A 20,428-nucleotide genomic window follows, 5' to 3' on the forward strand; every position below is an offset into this window, starting at 1 on the left:
AAGCTGCACCTTGGAAAACAAAATAGATCAATATTGTCTAGGAAGATATATAAAAGCAACTGCAACAAACTTAAATGCTCGATGCTGACATTGATACATGCAATTTCTTAGCCCTTGGAATGCTTCTGTTTCTTGTTTCGGTGTTTTGTGTTGATATGAATGGTGTTCAAAGAATGTTTATCGACTAGATGTCATATGGCCAACGGGATCTGTGAAGCGGAAGCTTACTCCAATCTTACATTATGTTCTGTATTTTTGTCACTTGTGGTGAAACTATTATCTTTGTCATGTTTACCGTACTTAATCATTTTCATATTTCGGCTAACTTTCTCTTTTGTATCCATGTAACTTTGGGAAAACCATTAATGGAATGTAGGTTGTAATTGGGGCACTACTATTCGTTACTTGGTGCTCCCAAACTGTTGAATCAAATCTCCCAATCTCCCATCTCTCATCATCTGAAAAAATAAATAAATCTAAAGACTCACTTGTTTTATTAGCGATACCATTGTACAACGCATTTGAACATGTATGCTATGGAAAATGCGCTATACAAATGTGTTGTTATTGTTATTGCTACAAATGTAACCTGGATCAGCGACCAACTCCATGACTTTTCCATCAGAAAAAGGGAAAAAAATCCTCTAATGTTGGAGCGATTGACAACATTGAAGACAAGTGCCCTCTTTTCGCATGTCAACATTAGCGTTGTCATGCAGTCAAAGTTTTCAAGATACATGTAATATAGTTGTCAATATAATACTAGTATAGTTGTCGACACAGTCTGTGAAGCAGTTTTCCTTCCTTTTCTCTTGTCAATCCACGAAGTCTCAGACTTAAACTATGTATGCAAACAATAATTTGTGACCGAAAAGGTATTCCGTATCCAAACTCTTTATAGAAATCTCTCTTCAGTAACAAGAAAGCCGAGTCCTGGACCCCATTTTATAAAAGATGTTAGGATGGCAACTCTTGCTGGAATGGCAACTTCCCAGAGCATCAACCAATCAGGAAGCTGGATTCTTGTCATAACCGTGACAATTGTCATTCCAGCAAGAGTTGCCATCATATCAACTTTTTATGAAATGGGACCCTGCTCTATAGGCCTTCCAATTACGGCAACAACTAATACATGTCTACAGTCATGGTGACAGTGTTCCGAGTACTGGTATTGGAGTGTACTGAGTATATAGGCACATTTGAATGGATTAATTCGTTACTTTACAGATCCTCAGAGGAAAGAAGGGGTGTGGCAAAGGAAAAACCATGTGGGAAATACTGAAAGTAATATCGAGTAACAAAGGATAATGTCATAGTCATTCGTCACCATGGAAACCGATTCCAAACAACTTCACCTTTATTGTTGGTAACCATGCTCGCACCTGGTTCCTGGTTCCAATCCAAGCTATTAAAAAATGTGACATCAACACCTTGGTACTCTATTAGTGTAAAGGAAAGTACGCACACAAACACACACACATACACTCATACACACGCATTTTTTACACGCACGCACTCACACACACACACACACACACACACAATTATCAGTGGATCATTAAATAAGTATATCAAACCACTCGTATTTACAAGGGCGTGGTTATAGAATGGAAGAAACGAGTATATAGATCTGGTCGTATAGACCACCTCTTTCTAGATAGGTCCGGAAATATCTTGCAGGTTTAAAATGTTCAAAAACATTGCATCTATACGATGAAGATGTACCAACTTCAACTTCTAGGAGCAAATCGATACAAATAAATAGCTATTCTTTACAGTGTATGTACACTATGCTGTTACCTTTCTCATGAGTACGCGAATAAAGAAGTTTTCAAACACTGAGATCACAAACCAGAGAGAATGGATTCGATGTAAATTTTTCTATCAGTGTACAGTATATTATTTCAATTTATTTTCGACTCGACAACTGTTACTGACAACCATATACGTCTAGCATGCCTGCTTGCATGAACTATACATTTTTACTCTGCAGGCTGATCTGTGTTTTCCTGTTAATCATCACGTCGAAGAAAGTAAATACTTGTTACTTGTTACAACAAAATTGACTTGTAGTCTTTCAAGATATTGTAGAACAATGCTTAGAAGCACAACGCATATATAGTATCAGATGCTAAACAGGTGATCCGATTCTACTGAAATTTTGTCAAATATCTCGAAAGCTTGTATACGTCGATCCATTTTTCTTTTTGATGACGTTCATCATACACAACAAAATGTTGAAAACCAGTGTCTTAAGAAATTAGTATAGGTTCTGAGAATGGTTAAAAGTTAACGAAATCCATGCAACCGATACGTCAAGTTAGTTACGATAATCAGGAATTAAGAAAATAAGTAAATAAAGATAGACCACAGAAACAATGATGAAATCGCTGAATGTTTCTATAAACCTGAATCAGTCTTGATAATTTCAAACGATAATGTACATTAGTCTATTAGTAATAACACTGAGAGAGTTTCTTTTCTATACAAGAATTCTACAGAGTATGGTTAAAAATGGATGCGTAAGAAGGCAAATGTTGGTTATAAAAAGCCCTGTGAATATCAGTAATGAAATATTGAATATCTAGGTTGATATAAGTAATTGTTTCTGTACCCTGGTAACCCACACTGTCGCAAACGAAATTGCACAAACAAACTATCAATAATAACCTATTCATCGATTGTTCTGATTAACGTAAAGTAGTTCTCATGAAGCGTCAAATAACAGTAACAATGATAAAATTCCATATCATTATGATTTTACAGCAACGTGGAAATATTAATCCGCTTACAGTTTGTCCTTCTCTCTCTCTCTCTCTCTCTCTCCCGATTTCTTCCTTTTGGCACAATGATATATCGTCTATTCTCTCATAAAGGCTGACATACTTACTCTATTGACTATGAGTGTATACCTAACTATACACGGTCCAATGCTAGTAAATATTTCTACATAACAGATAAAATCGACTTAATAAGAAAACAATAGCAGCAAAGACGTTGACTCTACGATTTTTTTCCCAAGCTATAGAAATAAAAAAACTTGTTTCATAAGCTTGTCTCATACCATAAATGTAATGTTTTCACCTGCCATGTGTAGTACTATGTAATCATTATCATAATTATTCGTTGAAAGATTGCCACAAATACCAAGTACACTACTCTCACCTGAAATAACTCTTAGTAGGACCACATAGAGATGAAAGACACAGTACTGAGAAGAATAAAGATATACATATACATCATCGATCAAAACCGATACCTTAACAAAGTATCAGAACCGGAGCTTACGATACTTGTAGAAACATTTTCGTTTCTCTATCAAAGACAATGAGATATAGGCAACGGTGCGTCTGAAGGCTCTGTGAAGTTCCAGCATTCAATTCGATCTGGAAGACCTTAAATGTTCAATGTGCAATGGTAGAGATCGTATAATTCATGGGAATTTTCTACAATTTTTACACTCTGCATTAACATCTATACAATAACATATATCTTCTTTTTTTCTGCAAGGATAATCACCAATCAGTCTACATTGAGCGAGAGTGTGGTCCCTCATATATAAAAAAAAAATCATCAGTTTTTGAATTACAAATATAGTAAAAAAAAAACAACAACCAACCGACAAACGATCTTGCAACCTCAACCTGAACATAATGAAGAAATGCGATGGAGTCTTCTTTCGTTAAGGCAATAGAACAGAATGAGCACAGAACAAGCATGCAAGCCAGGACTGGCTTTGGTGTAGATGGAAGATTAACGTCAGCACGTTTGGCCGCTCATAAAATGGAAGTGCGCTTCTGGTCTGGAATATAAGTAAGTTAATGCTATACCTGCCACCTGGTATCGTCTGCGTGACGAATTACCTTAGTTACGAAGAAAGTTTGACCGTACTGAGAAAAGCGATTCTCGTCTAACCACCACCAAGTACATTCGTTCACGTCAAATACATTCCTGCTTATTTGGAATGAGTTTACGTGTATTACAACCAAAATGTTTGGTTCATATTGGTGTAAAAATAATGTGAATGAGACGTAGAATTAGGCCCTACGTGAATTTTACCAGCCAAACTTGGTGATTAGCGATGTTCAGTCCACACGCTATACAGCTGCAGCTCTTTTCCAATTTCTGCCGAATAAAGGATTGGCATTCGAAGTGATTCTGATATTACATATGAAACACGTAAGCTGAGTATAATAGGCCTACTTATCAACCCCGCATCATGTTCAGCCGTTTACTCGAAAGTGATGAATAGCTATATTCAGTCCACACGATATACGACGTCTCTCTCGTTTTTTTTGTTTTTTTTTTGAAATCTCTGTCAAATCAAGGGTTCGCATTGGAAGTGATTTTGACAACATTGGGACACATGAATTGAGTATATCAACCCAACCTACACATACGTTCAGCCGTTAACTCGCAGTACTCGTGTTTCTGACAGGGGCAACCATTACATGAAGTCGTGCGCCTAGATGTAACACTGCCTTTGAGCAGGAAAAGAACTGTGCATCACCACTTACTCGGGCAATGACGTCATTCTCTTTCTTTCCTGAGGGCGTCCTGTCTCTTCTTCCTCGCCGCCATTTCCTTGGAGCTCTTCCGCGAGACCAGCGTGGAACTCTCGCCCTCTCTGTCGTCATCGTCGTCGCTGTCATTCAGCAGACCACTGGAGCTTAGGTCGTCGATCTCCGTGCGCTTCTTCATCGACTTCGGATCTTCGGCGACTTCTGAATCTTGTCGGCGACATTCTGGCCGGCCCGCGTGAGCCCGGCCCCGAGCCCCGTGGCCGCTCTCTTGACGCTGTCCATACCGTAGCCGAGGGCGTCCGAAGCGGTGTGGTAGATTCCCGAAGACAATTTCTTCACCGAGTCCAGTCGGGACTGCTCGGCTGGTAATGATAGCTCTACGAAAGAGATTTACATGCAGGGATTGGCAGAGGGAGAGAGAGAAAAAAAAATAATGAAATAAAGCGGTTTCTTGGAATAGGAATACATACCTCGAAAGGGTCTTTCCGGTGACCTGACCATCTATATTTATACTTAAATTTAATACGCTTGATTCTTTTCTCTTTATTTTCAAAATAACATATCCCTGGGCACAGCTATCAAATTCATTGAATTACAATTTAAAATGTAAAAGCTTATCACGAAAGTAGATGCAATATATATGGCCCTTGAGTACAAATTACACTGAACAATGTTGATGACATAGGCACTGATTGGAGCTTCACATATTTCAGAAATGTAGCAATGTAATTCCATTACAATACCGCTTGTTTAACAAGTGTCAACTGCGTAGAATCTATGTATGCCTTCTTTTGTTCTGCTTCCTTGAGCCCCAACTCATCCCTTCTTATGGTGAGGCTGCCGTGTCATCATCCTTGTTCATTGCAATTTGTTATAAATTTTGAAAACATTCTATTCCTCATCTCAATCACTATAAATTTTGTTAGTCATGTCAAAATAACTAATATAGTTGTTCAAATGTAAAAGTCTGAAAATCATCCGGAGGTCTCCTTTAAGTTCATAATAAATAAAAGTGTGAAATATGACAGAACCGAATAAAAGCACTACTTGAAAGTGCTAGTCATGACCTTCCTTCAGTTGAGTGCGTTCTTTTTATAGATTATTATAAAGTGCATGACTACAGCAAGGCATGTGCACTTCGATAAGAAGAGCAAAATCAACCATTGTCTCAACAAAGTCGGACACGACATAGAAAGTTATGGAATCGAAAGGTTTCAATAGATTACTTAATTAACTCAAGCATATTGAAAGAGGCGTTTACGTCACGACCGTACAATTCTCCCACTGGAGTATTATAGGTATTTTGCTGGAAAGAGCGCAGTGTCCCACAGTGTGAGAAATACAGTGTGAATACAATGTGGATATAATGTGAACACACTGTGATATCTTTTCACACTGTTAAATTCGAGCGTTTTAACAGTGTGAAGACATTGTGAATCATCAGTTTACCGTGTGACACAGAACATAACCATGATTGTCAACACTCTGTGAAAACCAGACCACAATGTAAAATCATCTCCGCACTGTTAAATTTTTCACATAATCACCTATTTGACCACTCTGTGAACACACTGTGGGACACTTTTTTTTCAGTAGGCCCTGTATCCTGTTTCCTAAGTAGTCATTGCTGCTCTGATACTGCAAGATTATTGATGGGAAGGTCTATTTCCTTTTGATTTCGTGTCAAAAAAGGGGAAATTTAGTATAACTCAGAATATCCAGGAGAGTGGTTTGACGATGGATCATTTGCATACATAAAAGGTCTTAAGATTTGGTAACTTTTCTTGTCATTATCTACTCAATTATTTCGTTAACACGATTCAACAAAGGGGCCCTAGGTTATGCATTTGCTTATATCGTTTCCGCTTCAAAAGTGTGTTCATATACTTTGTATAGTTTATACCACATTGATTTTTTTTGGTGGCTGATTATTGTATTTGAAAGAATTTGGATGATGTGTTGTTTGTGTTGATTGTTTGCATTTTTTTTTCTGCTTCTCACGTCAAAAAGAGTAGTATTTTCATCTATGTAAGGTACTTCATTTTACACGTAACTACAAAGATCAGTGCTTGTAGTCTCGGAGAATAATATGGCATAACACGTCGGAAATACCACACAGGCTGCATTCCTATCGCCGACTGTTGTTTTAGGTGACATCAACGACTTACCACGCAAGACGTGAAAATGATCGTATTATTATTATTATTAAATTTCATATTAAATATTAAAAAACATTACGTTTTGCAACGTTTTGGAGTATAAATAGTAGCTAAAAGTTGCGCGCCACAAACACTTGACAAAGTGATGTAGTGTTACTCTACAAAATTTTCAAATAAATAACATTTTATAGTGGCCGTCGTTTCTCTACGTTATGTCCAATTTCCCATCAGACGGTAGCCGTTCACTTCTTGAATGATCAATTATGTTCGCAGCGTCCATGCTATGTTTTTGTTTGTCTGTTCGTCTGTCTGTTTTTTTCTTTGATTAACCCTTTCTGAGTTGATGAGTCTAATGTTCATAAATTTCAAACACAAACCTATGGAAGGTAAAATGAATGTGGCATGTAAAGGGTTAATGGTGATCACATGCTTCTTCGAAGAGAAGGAAGAGGAATGGTTACAAAAGAGTACAAAGAAACAAAACCATATCAAACACACACAGCTAGTCACTATCACACATTCATGATGAAAAACACACAATTACACAAACGTACGCACACACACACACAATGCACATGTCTCTCACACATACACACAATCGCAAGCGAAAATGTATAGTACACACACACACACACACACACACACACACACACACAAGCGGGCACACTTAAAACAAGTCGCCTCTTAGAATCTCGTCGGAAACGACTTCTACACACAAAATCTAATTCAACATTGAACGTGATACCATCAACCTGCGATTTAACGAATTCCTTTAAACCACCTTTCCACCTTGAAAGTCATGATTTTACCCTGTGCCGTCCTTGCAGTGCCAGTCAGATATTAAGACATCGGCCAGATTCTGGCTGATGAAGTCGTAATTAAGAAACACCCTGCTACACCACTTTCTTTACGTGGCACGGCATGCGTAGCCTGATTTTCTGTCCTTTCTGATTTCTGTCCCTCTCTCACATCCACCTCCATTTTCTTTTCATCTACTCTCTAATACACTCCCCTCTTTCACTTATCCATTCTCTCTTCGTTACTCTGCCTCTTACCCCCCCCCCCCCACTATGCCTACACTGTTTATCTGTTATTCCCTTTGAGTTTCCTAATACGATTCCTCTGCTCCGTGTTCCATGCATCTTGTAATTTATTCATTAGATTTAGCTATCATTGGCTATATGTGTGACACTTGATAACAAGCTATACAGTCGATCCCTCCCTCTTCCCCTCTCCCTTTCCCCCTCTACGCGTCTTTTAACTCTTCTTTACCCCCACCCCCACCTCATTTCTTTCTCTCTCCCTCCCTCCCTTCTCCCCTTTCCCTCTTTCTTTTTTTTTTCCTGTATTAATTTTTTTTTTTGCTCTGTTTGTTTCACTCCAATTACTTCGTTTCATCCTTCCTGTGATCATCAACTGATTAAATCTTCATGGGATAGGTTCACGTAACCAGACAGTGGTAATCAGGTCAGGATAATGGAGGCTAGCAGGGGAGAGAGTAGGCCTCTTTACAAGGCCTTGGGCTGAGAAATGAGACTAACTCGCCAATAAGCCAGTTCGGAGTTCCAGTTTGAGCATGAGCAGAAAAAAGGTCGTTTGTACCGAGAGACTGGTTGGTTTTTAATTTCACTGAGATAAGCCATCTGTAACGCTATGATTATTCATGGAATCCTTATAAATGGTGACTGCCGGTACATCCACCTGACAACAAGCCATGTATTTGGCAATTTAAAAGAAAAAGTTTGTTAATGTATTCAAAAACAGCACAATCAAATAGATGCTTCCCGAAGCGTTGATTGACGAACCATTCTGGTCACTTCATCTACACAGGCTCATTCTTTGTTAGAATACGAGTTCCTGAAATTGCCTATGTTGGGCAAGCTACTGGCATTATGTCGCTTTGAATTGAGTGAAGTGCCTAACCAACTGAGAAAATTAAAGGTCATTTGTACTGATGTGCACATGAGCTATCTCCGAACTGGCTTATACCGAGAGTTGCGAGAAACGGGAGAACGTGAGATCGTGTGGCACCACTATTTGCAGACATTTTGTCCCTGTAGCTCATATATTTTTCAAATCATTGCAGATTTAGGATTTTTAGGGAAAGTAACATTTTTTTCGCGGAATTGGCCGTAAGGACGAAAGCGGCGGCGGGAATAATGAAGTCTTATCCACTATACAGGAACACTATCATCCAATATGCCACAGCCCCCCCCCCCCCCATACAAGGGTATAATGCAATCATTGTAGTAGCGCCTCACACCTGTAAAATAAATGGAATGTCCAAAACCCCTTCACAAAAGATACCAAAATAGATGAAGAAAAAATATTTAACAATCAATAATGCAGTTTGGCAAAAAACTGAATAGCTGCAGATATTGAGTATGGATTCCTCTACAAATTACATTTTGGTTGGAAGGTGAAAAGCTTTTCTCATGGAATTTGAAGGGACTTACATTTCATTGGATGCATGTACAGAAAATAAGTGATTTTTTGAGTGACAGAACTCGTAGTCTGGTTTTGCGGACCCTTGGACAGAGTTTGAGCTGAAGAACCCGCCCTCTGAAATTTGATGGATGAAAACTTATTCAGGTTAGCGAAGATGAAACACCTCATTTCTTCCAGCTATTTTCCAGAATTTTCTTAAATTTGAATTTTAACCACATGTCTCTATGGGGAATTATTTACCTGTTTGGGCCCTAGTAGAGATTTATTGTGGCGTTGTTACATAACTTGCTTTTTTCTCACCACTTTCCACCTGTGTCTTGCCATCGTCTGTCTTCTGGTCGTCTTCCGCGTCCCTTTCTCTGTCTATTTGTTCCTTTGGAGGGGTTGCAATAAAGGAGGAAGAAAAATATTCATGTTAAAACATTAATCATTCCCAATAGTCATAATAATCATGAAAGATATAATACAGGCATAATTATTTCAATGTATCTTTGGTGCAAATTAATTGGCCTCGTTGCGTGTCACGCAGCTCCATTTGTAAGTTGGCTGTTAATCAGAGTTAAGTAAAAAATCATAACAAGATGGTAAATCCTAAAGAAAAAAAGAAAGAAAACGGTATGTATTTAAAGAAACTTATGAAATTCTGACAGTTTCATGTGTTTTCCACGTATCATAATACAGTGTATCTCTGTCAGCAATTACGCTTATTATTAAACTGAGGTAATGATGCATTCATATCATAACTCTTCCATTAATGATAACAAATAAGTATCGAAAATAAAATAAAAATCATGCTTAGGTCGATAAGTTTGCAGGTATACAGCTCCCTAAATAGTAAATACCTACTACACGAAGCTAAAAAAAAAAATGTGGCAAACCACAATTTGGAACCATCATGTCCATTTGTTATGCAAAAAACATGTTCTAATCTCTTTTGTTTTCATCTCTGTTTCAACAAGTTAATTTGGAACTTCACCCTCATAAGTTTTTAAGATTATTCAGTAGATATCTTGCATCTAGGCTTCACGATTTATTGTGTGTTTACATTATATTTCGATAGATTGTGTAGAATATGGATATTACTTTTTTACATTAAAAGTTATGTACACTTATATTCTTTTGTTGAATATGAAAGTAGACAAATAAAAGAAAATATGACTAAATAAACGTGCAATATCACAGCGTGACAACTGTTCCGCTTAAACTGATAGCCATCTAATTACTGTACATGATTTTCTTTTTTCCTGTGCAGCTGGGATTGTTACAACTAAATCATTCACTATAAAAAGTTGACAGATTCAGTGCAAATGCATACGGGAATTTCAGCTTCTCGAACGGGAGAACTTAAGAACTATATGATTGTGTGTGGTGTATGTGTGTAGTATATAGTACGGTTTAATTAGTGAATTTTCACCTGGACATTGTATACTAGCTCTATGGTTGAATTCCCTTTAAGAGACAATAACTGGTTTCAGTTTTTATGACAGTTATAAAGACATTATTTACCATTTGCAGCTGAAACAAAAACCCAGCATATTAGTGTTTCAAAATAGTTCTAAAATGTGAGTTACGGATAGAAACAACCAATGTAAAAATTTGAACCAGTATAACTGATATTAGGTATTTTTAGATATACAAAATGTGAACAATACTTATAATAAAAATGCTTCCAGATCAAACCGTCTACAGTTATGGTATTATGAGAAAAATAGTGATATCTCCTTTTATTTTAGGCTTCATTGCAAAAATTGTATTATAGAAGGGTGTTTTGTGATGCAACTGACCTGCACATAGGCATCAAAAGTGATATCTTGAACACTTTCTAAATCACTGCTCTCAAAGGTAAACAGTAATTTTAATAGATCGAGTTTCGGAGTGATTTAGCTGAAGAGAAATAATTATTATCTTGTCCGTAATACTAAGTAACAATAAATTCTACGTCGTATCCTTTGATGTTGGAGAAGATTGGAATAAAACTGGTTAAGGCCGTTAAATTTCCACAGAATCAGAAAAACCCAAATGCCAATTTAAGACAGAAACAATTATTTTAATCTTCCCAAATACGCTGCGAGTAAAAGGATCAGCTATTATAGAACTCTTGTAGTTGTGCAAGTGAAACAGTCAATGATATGTGATAAATGGCTTAAACACAAATGTTTCCAACCATATCACTTGACACTGAATGAAGAACAAAAAAAAATCTAAAAAGCTACAACATGAAACCATCTGCAATGGAGTATCTTCAATAAGAACTGATGGATTATTCAGTAAGGTAGACCTTACCGAGCTCCATCACTTTGTCGTAGGGAAAGACTTATTCATTATCTTCCTTATAAAATGAAATGCAAAATTCTCTCCATTATTGACCGGTTATAATATTAGCGGCAGTGGCAGTATCACGTTCAAATATAATAGTTGAAGTGTTATGTGTACTTGTACTTATATGATTATAATTTTAATAATTTTGATATGTGGTAAGATATCATATATTTTTGTTAAGATTTCAAAGGTAAAACGTGAGCATTATGCCTGCTACAATCGTTAGTGATGTCTTACGATAGACATACGCCATATACGTTTGTATGCATAGTTGGTGAAATAGTCATCTTTTATAAGTTGGTAACCAAAAATGTGATTTGTCAGCAATGGGGGTGCGCCGACAGATTCTATTCAGGTATGTCAAGAGTGTATGTACAGATACACCCTTTTGCCAAATCAAAAGTAGGAAAACTGATAAAATGATACAGAGATCGATGACTTACGAAAGTTGGTCACGTGAAAATTTCGGCATCGAAAACCCCCAAATGGTAAAAACCAAAAACATGATATTTTTCAGACATACACCTTTTTGCCAAATCACGACCGAGTGTGTATAGTGACTTTGTATCGTGTACATGTATGTCCGATCGTGGCTGCCATATACGATAGTATTTTCCCAATCGATTATAAACTTCTCCGCACCATTTTGTTATTAGATAATCGTTTCAGTAGTAGAGCGTTATATGAATTATCTGGCGTGGAAGCAATTAATAACCGTTGGGAAAAACGTCGCAATATTCATTTTCAAATTATTACATCAATTATTGTCACCATTTATCTGTCAAAAAATAGTTACAAAAGAGATTAATACTTTTTAAGTAGTTCAAACAATATTATCACACTTCCAAAACCTAGAATAAATTTCATGAAATTTGGATGCATTTACGCTAGTTTTTGGATATTCAATAACCTCCCGGAAAATGTAAGAAAAATAAGTAATTTGAAAGCTTTTAAAAGAATGTTCGAGTATGTGTGTTAGTGTGGATTTCATAACAATGTTTGAGCTAATTTGTCTGAATTTTCGTAAACCAGTTTGTGTCACCCTCTTTTGTAGCGTTTGTATTTAGCGGTTATGTCTATATATCTTTTTCTTGGTATCTAGTTTCTGCTATGTTGTCATGTATTTTATTATGTTATGCTTGTTTTTTTTTTATTTGCTTTAATTGATTTGCTAACTGTTGTGCAGCTGTTTTTGTTGTTGTTGTTGTTGTTGTAACACTGTATTCACGGCCTCTCTGAAAAGCAACCTTACCAGGCTAATCGAGGGCATTTTATCCCGTGATTAAATAAAATAAAACAAACAAACAAACAAACAAACAAACAAACAAACAAACAAACATGCGACTTGTAGAGACGGTAGGTTGTTGGGGGCACTATCGGTCATCAAGTGGGTTTTCTTCCTGCCCATTACTGGACGGAGAAGAGCGTTTCGAACGGTGTGGGGGGGGGGGGGGGATGGGGGATGGGGGGGGGGGAGGGTGCACCGACCTTTTATACAAATAGATCTTAGGAAGCTCGCAGGGGAAAACGCATTGATTTGGTAGTTTGTGTCAGCCGGACGGGTATCATAATAGGTCCTTTTGATGTATTGTGTAGGTTGCAAATGGTGGAAAATGTTTTCCAAGCCTTTCTGTGAAAAAAGTTTTGCTGTAATTTATTATTATTATTACTATTTTATTTACTGTACTCTTGTATGTAACTTCGTGTGTATTTTGTATTGTTTTTTTTTTTCAGGGCCTCTTTGTAAATGAGCTTTTGTTTTTATCTGAAAGGGCTACTGTGTGAAAATAAAACGGAATAAATGGATAAATAAATGGAAAAGTCACACAAAATCCCCCATGAAAAAAACTATCTGTGTACAATAAAGATGAATTATTCCACAAATTCCATGTCTCACATTTAGAGCGGACCAACCCTGATAAATCCCTATTACGCTTCTTTTTTTTTTTTCTTCGGAGATGGGTTATGAAACCTAAGAGCCATCAGTTTGATATAAAGTATCATTAACTGTGACTGATGAGCGCGAACTTTTCTATAAAATCCAACTTTCATATTTTGAATGGAATGGATCTTTCCTCTCACGTTGTACCAAGAAGGATACTAAAATCAAATGAAAATTCATAAATAATAAAACATTAATGTCTATCGTGATAAACCCTTTCATACCACCTAATTTGCCTCTATGATGTGGTAATTACACATAGATCTCATGCAAAATGCACGACATTTTCTCTTCACGCGGGCAGTGGGTAACGCCTTGTTTATTCTTCAGGCCACTTTTCCTATTGAGTTGTGATTCCATTATTTTGTTCCTTTTTATCAAGGATGCCTAGAAAACAAAAATGAAGAAGATAAAGTAGAAGCAGAGAAAGGAAAAAGGAGAAGGAGGAGCAGAAAAAAGTGAAAGAAAAACATAATGAGAAGGAAAATATCATGCGAGTATCTCATTTTATTTGATTTTTCTCTGTGTGGTCATCCTCATCATAATCCATTTACTGGCATCAAAGAAAATTGTGTGATCTCGAGTAATTCAATTCTTTTATGTATGATAATCAGGCGGAAAAAAGAACGCTGAAGGAATACATTAACAAACAAATTGAAGGGCCACGGCGTAATCAAATCATGATGGCCTTGTAGCAACTTAATGTTAGCCATAGGATAAAAGGAAATAATTTATGCACTATGCATTGTCCCCTTAGAATCTATGTTTCCTCTGTTTTTCAAAAGAAAAAAAGTACTGCCGGATGAGACGTTCACGCTAGGTCAGAAAAGGATATACATCATACATGACAATAACGGAAAGAAAACACAACACTTTCACACATAAAAAAAGTGGCATACAGCGCATAATTATTCCACAGCTGCCAAATAATTAGCATAAGTATACACATACAATAAACAGCAACTTGGTTTAACGGCTCTTTTCGAACGAAACAAAGAATAGGTACGGGGACTTGAAGGTCTTTACCAATATTTTACGTTCAGCTCGCTATGAAATAAATATCTGCGTTGGGATGTATCATAGAATTCAAGGCCGTATAATGAAGTTTTAAGATGACGTCAGGAAAGTTTATCATATTATCTAGCTGGGTTAAGAGCGGAAAACTGAAGAGAGAAAGAGAGAGAGAGAAATAGCGACGTGGATAATCGATCGTTAAAGAGAAACATGATCAAATTGTACAAGAGTTTGATATCAGTTACTTTGATAACTTACAATAATGATGCTACACTACTATCAATATATCTCAAATTTTGATTAAGCAGAATTAGCTAAAAAGCAATATATTTGTCTTTGATGACACTTCATTTTCAGTTGTGTTTCTTCGTGGCCTTTGCATATCATTTATTCATCTGAACCCCCCCCCCCAAAAAAAAAAAACACCAAAAAACAACAACAACAACAACAACAAAACAACAATAACAAGAACAACCAACATAAAGTTTATCCTTTATCAGATCTGGCGATTACTTTCTGCTGCATTTGAACCACACAGCCCCGACTCTGCTGAGCACTAATTCAGTGTTGAAAACTTGTGCGGGACCTTGTAGATCCAGGGAGGTGGGAAGATTGGAGTTGGAGTGAAATACATTCGTGTCATGTAAATAAAAACAATACCATCACTATATGTACAGAAACTCGAATGATACGGAACGCGTGGGACACCACTTCTAAGGAATTGAGCCAAGGGTGCAAATATTAGGATTAAGCAATTCGTTATACATCGTTTCTGAATGTAAACATCGAATCAAGCCCGGATATTTTGGCACTTAAAAAGGTCAAGTGTCATCAAGGTTCGGGCAATCACGCACGTACGCGCACACTATACGCCTATAATAATACTTCAACGTGGTCAGTGGAAAATTTTTAAAAACGTTACCATTTTCAATTCATCGCCAGCAAAACTCGTTTCAGATATTTATGAAGAGCTCTCTATTCCAGCTCCCTACTTGAATATATATATATATATATATATATATATATATATATATATATTCTTTTTTTATTGCGTTTTCTAGTACTGTCAATACGCGGAGCAAATGCACAATATATATGTATATATACATATTGTATAATGAGAGAGAGAGAGAGAGTGAGAGTGAGAGAGAGAGTTATACACATTGTAGTTAGCCCCTGCTTGTTTATGAAATAGATAATACATTTCATTTCATTTCATTTTCATTTCATTTATTTCATTCCTTCTTTCTTTTTCGTCAAACATAACACGAAATGAATCGGAAGATATAACATAGGCATGTATTCGACTTTACATGGTAGATAATGTTTAACAAATACGAAATCATACATGCATATCGGCAAAATACAAAGTTATGTTTGGAGGGAAAAAAAGAAAGAAAGAACTGAGAGGTTCACTGAAAAGCATGCTTGTAAATTGTGAACCACTCAAAGGATTCTTGTGAATACATTGAACTTTTTTTTTTTACAAAGACAGGAGAGAACAAGACAGGACAGAACAAGACAGTAGAAACACAACGACTTTACATGACTTTACAGTAGGGTATACCATGACAGTAATAAAACACAAAAGAACAATGGAAAGAAAGGAGAGAAAGAAAAAGGAAGTGAAAGGAAAAGCCAACACGCTGAACATCGGGATCAGAAGATGGAATTGAGGTGCTGTACATCTGGATCAGAAGAGGGAATTGAGGTGTTTCAGCTCGATCAGCCGAACAAAGTTTATACAAATAAGATAATGTAAAAAATACACAATGATGAAATCAATGATTGACGATGAACCCTTAGGCTATTAAAGACCAGCTAGGTAATGAATCATATATAGCTTTAATATGCGTTCAACAAAAATTTTTTTAACTTACGCTTAAACGAACTCAAAGATAAAGAATTTTTTATATCACAACTTAAAGAATTCCAAAATCTAGGGCCACTGTATATAAATGTATTTTGAGCTAATAACGTTCTCAGAAGGGGTCAATGAAACTCATTTGATGGCCTGGTGGGATAATTATGAAAAGATTGATTTCGTGGAAACATTGAATCAAAAATGCTAGGAAGTGCATTTGTGTTATAATTAAACATAAACTGACCCAGCTGAAAGAAAAACAAATCTTTGATTTTTAAAATCTTATATCTAACAAATAATGGATCTGCATGGGAACATGGAGAAACGCCACAAATAATACGAAGTGCCTTTTTTTGTAATAACAATAATCTATCTAATAAAGTTTGATGGGCACTGCCCCATGCTAAAATTCCATAATTTAAATAAGGTAATATCAATGAAAAATACAACGTCAGCAAAGAAGACAACGGGATATGAGATTTAAGTCTATTAATAATACCAATATTACGCGAAATTATTTTACTAATATTAATAATATGAGGCTTCCACGAAAGTTTATCGTCTACTGTAATACCGAGAAACTTTGTATGTGATACACGCTCTAAATGAACGTCATCAAAGATGATATCTGTGCGTAAAACTTCTATAGACTTACTGAAAAACAAGTAGTTAGTTTTCTGAAGATTCAGTGATAATTTATTGGCTCTTACAATAGGTAAAATGTCTGCGGTCTCGTGCCATATTCTTTGTGGATGAGTGTGGAGGTAGATCTATAAACTTATGTTAGATGAGTCCTGTAAAGTAATCTCATTTACAATGTTTTCATGGAAAATATAATTCAGTGGGTGAATGATCAATGAGATTACAGGATTTATGCTCGTTGAATTATGATAATGTATTTTGTAGTCATGATCGACATGACATTACTCAAATTATATCATACATTCTAATATCGTAAAGTCAAAATGTTTACATGAACATCAGAGGCGATACGGAACAGAATATTTGCTCTAAACGTTAAACGGTGATTATGTGCATGTCACAATTAAGTTTTCTCATCGTTTTACGTGGGAACCGGATGAGGTGTGTTTCCACTCCATGAAGATTTATGACTTTAGGATGATGGCAGTCCACTCTTTGAAGATCGTGATTTGGACCAGGTACATTTAACTACGCTTTTTAATAGCATAAGCTATAATGCATAGATGCATGCAAATACGTGCATTATGTAGCAGTGATCACTTCATTGCGTAAATGCATATATTAAACATATATTGTTTTTGTACACATGATTGTGTGCATGTGTGTGTGTGTGTGTGTTTGTGTACAGTCAAGTACTATAATACCGTATTTGTGTGTGCGTTGCCTGATATGTTTTGTGACACTCTACAGGAGCTATATACAGCTCCTAAATATACCTGTGACGTATACCGAATACGTGTTTTGTCGCACACATACGTCACTCTCAGAATCAACTGTAAAAACGGTAGATAGGCACGGGTGCGTACGACACGAACAGCATAGCTGGACACACGGTAATTATATCACTAGGGTGACTAGGCAAGCGGCAACCCGTCAGCTGGTGTTTTCCCAGACCATCAGCCATGCGCGACAGTGGCCTTTTCTTTCCCCCATCCAGTCTAGGTATACAGTTCGTTGTATGAACGCGTTAAAAACAAAAGGCCCACGCTATCTAGCTTGATTCGCTACCAAAGACTTGTAAGTGCAGCGCGAATCTATGTTACACAACAATGTACCTTTTACGCACCCACATTATCCTAGACAGCAACACTTATAAAAAAACAAACAAACAAACAAACCAAGACAAAACAAAACAAAACAAAGCATGTACCGACGAAATCAACCCCCAACCCCTATCCCGAATATGGTTAATAAAAGGACAAAAACAAAAACGAAAAACCCTTCCCGCTCACCCCTCTTCACATTGTCGGGAAGCAATATTCTATAAATAAATTTATGACACGTATGCATCAGCATTAAGTATGTGTGCATGGGAGCATTATTTTGTGTTGTAAAAGGGTATTGATCACACATTAGTCTTAAGCACATTCAAGTACATTCAAATACATTCAATACCAATGTAAGAGTTAGGCCTACATACATACTCACACATCATTACGCGCACACACACCACACCCACACACATGAGTGCTGGTAGGTGGGTGTGTTGGAGTGTGTCTGTTAATGATAATTAATGCATTTAAAGAAGCACATATACAATTATGGCATACCGACTCTGAATAGCACTCTACGTTTTCCTCGTAGAGTATACGTTAGTGTAAGAGAGGATGGCTCCTACATTGTATATACCATTTCTATCAATTATCCATTGACAGAATTTGACGAAGATATCTATCCAATATATATATATATATATATATATATATATATATATATATATATATATATATATATATATATCATACTCACGAAAATCTCTCCATTTATTTCCAGCTCCGCTACAGTGCTCATTGTCAGACCCTGGGTGTGGAAAAACAACAACACCAACTACGAACAAACAAAAAATAGATGACTGGCTCCGTTCCCAAAGAAAACCCCAAGTACTTCGTTAGCAGCACATTCATGTAGCGACGACCTGAGTGTGAGCTCCAGATTTGGTCGATTCGTTCATTCCACTATACTTCCGTATACTGTGTGATTAATTCATGTGACCACCCTGGTAGACACACTCCGAAGAATGGCAGCGAAAGGCCGTGATTTCGCTGAATCCTTGCGCAGAGCCAGATAGTATAATAGCCGCTTCCTTTTGAGCCGAGTCCCCGTGGCATTACACGCTGTCACTATCTGTCACATGCCCAGGTACTGTCCTTCATTACATTTTTTCCCTCTTGTAATCTGGGACAGAGAATAGACAATCTTGTGACAAGATGAATACTCTACGTGGACATTCAAAACCCACTGTGTAACATTCTGCCGACCATGACGCCGCGCTGCCTTAGGCGGTCACTGTTGCGCGTTTCGAGCGGCTGAGACGTCGCCGGATCTGATTACTCTATATACCAGCGATTTCACGTGAGTGAGCGGACTTGAATGGGCAATCTGCTCTTCTTTCAAGTAGATATTAATACGACTCAGTTTTAAGCTGTATGCCCGATAATTAAAGGGCACTTCTTTTCTCCATGATCAAGTCTACTCGAATGCATGTCATGAAATTTAAAGCAAGAGAATCACAAGAGTTTCATCATTCTTGTTAATACTTATAAAAATCACATGAGAACAATATAAGTGTTTGAAGCTTCACATCGTTTTGACTGGACGGTTTATTAGGCACAACCACGTACAGCAGACACACGAGTTCACTTGGAATAATGGAGTCAAATCTAAGAAACAGAAATGTGTATTCTTTAGTGACATACGGAATGTATCATATTGAAATAGTTATGGAACTCAAAGATTCGCGCGTTTTTCGAAGAACAGTGACATGGAATGATGACTTATAAAATTTAAATGAGTTGATGATGTCATGCGGACTATCAACATAAAATGTTCATTTGAAATTGCAACAAAATACTACAATGTAGTATTAAATTAAATCAAATTCAAACTTTATTCTCCCTTTTTCAACAAAATGTACAAAAATATTTTGAATTTGATATACATTTTACTTAATGATACACAGACAGCGAAGAATAATATGTTAAGGTCTATGATCAGTATACGAAGAGGTATAATGAATACAAATATATCTATACATCTAGGGAAAAATAGAGGTACCCATTCAAAAGACTATGCTCGCACTATGTGGGTACCTCAGAGGGAAGGGACAAAGAGGTGGTAAAGAGCTTACAACTGCAAAGAGTGTAGAAAAATGAATAAAGAGCGAACAGCAACAGCAACAACAGCAGCAGCAACAACAACAACAACAATTATTAAAAGTCACGTGAACATAAAAGGCATTGCACCGTGCAATATACTTGAGAAAAGAAGACGAAAACAAAATGAGAGGAATGGAAGATATATCAGTAGATATTTTGATGAATCTAATGTTATGTTCACTCCGGTGAGACTCTTTTTTTTACCTTCTTGCTCACAACAACTCATATCATATCATATCATATCATATCATATCATATCATATCATATCATATCATATCATGTCATATACCCACTCCTCAAA

General features: G+C 36.7%; 1 pseudogene; it reads right to left on the reverse strand.

Annotated features, from left to right (window-relative positions):
• Nucleotides 1-1,069: 1,069 nt before the first annotated feature.
• On the reverse strand, nucleotides 1,070-19,240 carry LOC139722872 (uncharacterized; annotated as a pseudogene).
• Nucleotides 19,241-20,428: the final 1,188 nt, after the last annotated feature.

The sequence above is a fragment of the Diadema antillarum genome, unplaced genomic scaffold, assembly GCF_040938485.1.
Source record: "Diadema antillarum isolate AM-2024a unplaced genomic scaffold, OU_Dant_1.0 scf00000174, whole genome shotgun sequence".
In the NCBI taxonomy this organism is placed as follows: Eukaryota; Metazoa; Echinodermata; class Echinoidea; order Diadematoida; family Diadematidae; genus Diadema; species Diadema antillarum.